Source organism: Gavialis gangeticus, unplaced genomic scaffold, assembly GCF_001723915.1.
Source record: "Gavialis gangeticus isolate Ggan-Ray unplaced genomic scaffold, GavGan_comp1, whole genome shotgun sequence".
NCBI classification, from domain to species: Eukaryota; Metazoa; Chordata; order Crocodylia; family Gavialidae; genus Gavialis; species Gavialis gangeticus.
In genome coordinates, this window is record NW_017729009.1 from 6,895,261 (window position 1) to 6,898,346 (window position 3,086).

Genomic DNA, 3,086 nt, shown 5'->3' on the forward strand with positions numbered 1-3,086 from the left:
CCCCCTTTTTTTTTTTTTTTTTTTTTTAACTACGAAGGTACAATACAATTAATTGCATCTCACTTTTGGTTGCAGGGTAGTAGGGAGTGGTAACAGTGGGAAAAATCTCAGGTTGATCAGCCACCGCTAAAAAAAAAAAATAAATCAGCATACCTATATTGAGTTCACTGGACTTGCATCTATTTATAACAGCTAAGAATCTGGCTACCCGTTTACTTTTTTCCTAAAAAAATATGGTGCTATTCATTTTGAGATGTTAAATGTCTAAGAGCATTACAAAGCAATGAAAAGCAAATGTGATAGTGAGTTTCTGTAAATGTTAAAAGAAAACCAATTTTGCGTATAAAAAGATGACTTGAAATCATGGTCCTCAGGCAAAAACTGCTCACTGGTAAATAAGTTCTGAACCTCTCTACAAAATATCTCCTCACAGAATATCCGAGTGCAATTTAAGTGCCATGGAGACTAGGTAATTATAGTACAAGAGGTTTTTGTACTCACAAGGTCAACAACTGGTCATCTATAGACCAACGCCAAGGGATGTAATCAACAACAACCAGCATTACCAGCTATAAGATATTACCAAAATAAATTAAAAGAAAGCATGTAAAAACATGTGATCTTATGGGGGGGTGTATATATATGTGTTTGTGTACACTGTAGGTGATTTTATGTGCACAGGAACTGGTCATCTACAGTCTGATTTTAATAACTGATCTCGTACAAGACAAGAATGGCATTGATTTTGTGTTTCACTCAGCACTTCAGCCGCAGGGTGCCCCTTTCTGGATCAGAATTCAGTGCTGCCCGAGAAGGAAGGATTCCATCCCCTGTATTACCACTGCACTTTGCAGGAAAGATTCCTCTCCAGCTGTTAACTAGAGCTAGTAAAATACGTGAATAATTTTTTTTTTTGGCTGAACTTTCAGTGGAAAAGAAATATTCCAACCCCTGTCTTCATGCTTTTTTTTTTTTTTGGGGGGGGGGGTGTTAAAAAGGTGTCTCTTATTTTGCAGCCTGTTAAAACATCAGATAATTAGTTCACAGTTGAAGCGAGTTGCCCATTATGCATGGCATGCAAGATTGCCAAGCACATCTTTTACAGGTATCTGATGGACTGGCGTTCAGCTCTGTCTACTTTCAGAGCTAGCTCCACTTTAACTAACCAAAAATATTCAAATTGCATTATTTTTGGACATTATTATTTCATTATGACAGTGCTTACAGAGCTCTAAAGAAGAACCTCCCCCATTGTATTAGATCAGGTACAAACCAGTTTAAAAAGAGGGAGAAGCAGTCCAAGCCTAGGACAGTTTGCAATTTTTGTGAGTGTGCAGTCTCACTTCTTCCCAGACACTGAGGTAGGCTTAATAATAAGCACAATTAATTCATAAAGGTGGACCTAAACAGGTCTATGCTCCTCCTTTCTCCACTATTCCTATGGGGATAGATGTAATACGAGGCAAGAGTTTCCAAACTCTGCCACTCTAGGCTAACCACAGAGGACTGAGCTGTCCTTGTTACTCTTATGGACAGTATTGCTGGTGTTACACATGTCCACTTGCAGGAACTGGAAAAAGGCCACACTTAGTCACTGCTATACCCATGTCAGCATCACAGCAGAAGTGTTTGCATGTGCAGACACTGATTCAAGCATCAAGCTGATTTAACAAAGTCCAATTTCCAAAAGTGTAAATGTACTCACAGACACAGAAAAAAAAGCTGAAGCTGCAAGTGATCAGCACTATAGATAAAATGACTCACGAGACAGCCCATAGGGGCTATTGTGTCTATGATTCACCTACTCCGTTTTAGTTTTTAAATGTATTTTAAACCAAGTCACCACAAAAAGTAGCAACTTCTGTGAATATAACATATATTTTTATTTGAGGAGTCAGAAAATGTAATGAATTAAAAATTCTACAAAGAGAATTAAGGAATACACCAGATACATGAGTTACAAATAATCAAGAGAGAGAAAAATACAGATAAATCAGGAAATCTGGCTGAAGAGTATAAAAATCAGTGTTTCATAGGAAAGTAATGTTACAAAAAGCAATAAAAATGATATTTGAGTGTCTTTATGCCTATGTACTTTTATTCTGCTTGTAGCATGGAATATCAGAAGCAAAAATTATTTAAATACAAGCATTATAGCTTACCTTTACATCAATATCATGCAGAGATAATAGGAATTTCTCTTCCCTGGAAGAAAAGCTACATGCAATCTGTTGTGCCACTGTTTTCACAACAGTCTCTATTAAAACAGAAATGAGATATGAGTGCTTGGCAGTCTCTGCTGAAAAAAAAAAAAAAAGGGAGCAGTGACTACAGACAGCGAGCACAGTGAATTAACTGCCTTGGGCTTCTCCTTAAAGTGATTCTTGTTGGAAAAGTACATCATGTATTTGCAAAGGAGTGCATTTCAAACAGCAGTTTCAAAAAGTCTTCAGCTTTGAAGACTTTCGTTGCGAGCAAGGGAGATATATTCAGATAAACATTATATTGTTTTATAGAAAGTGACACCAGTTTCCCCACAAGGTTCCAACTCTGCAAATCTTCTAATATCTAGTTTAAAAAAAAGAAAGAAAAAGAAGAAAAGGGAAAAAATCTTGGAACCATGCCATGCTAACCTCTTCACACTTCAGGCAGTTCATGGATCCTATTTCACGGCTCATTCAAAAGGAAGATTAGAAGCACTTTTTCCATTTCGTGTATTAAATGGTTTAATTCACAAGGGATCCAAGTCAACATAAGTATCCAAAAATAGCATGTTTCCTATATAAATCGCATTTTGTCATCCTGATTAAACTATGCCACACCTGCACAGAGTCATCAATTGCTGCTGCTGCTTCCGCGTTTCAAAGCATCAACCATATAGAGATCTACTGAACCCAGATGTTAAGAAACTTCCATTTTCTAATAAAAAATTTAATGGACTTTGTATTTGTTACACTTTAACATCAGAATAATAATTAAATTATAAGAGCCAAATACGACTGCTGTTTCTATGGAAAGAAAGTCAGAAACTATTAAAACTATTAATACAACTGGCGACTACGGGAATGGTGTTTCGAGGCGGGCTT

At 36.7% G+C, this 3,086-nt stretch overlaps 1 long non-coding RNA gene across 1 annotated transcript in view; it reads right to left on the reverse strand.

The window, feature by feature from the left end:
* Positions 1–5: 5 nt before the first annotated feature.
* LOC109292450 overlaps positions 6–3,086 on the reverse strand; it is a 64,861-nt gene continuing 61,780 nt past the window's right edge. Inside the window, exon 3 of the long non-coding RNA XR_002096125.1 lies at positions 6–803. This is a non-coding gene — a long non-coding RNA (uncharacterized LOC109292450). The remainder of the gene's footprint in view (positions 804–3,086) is intronic.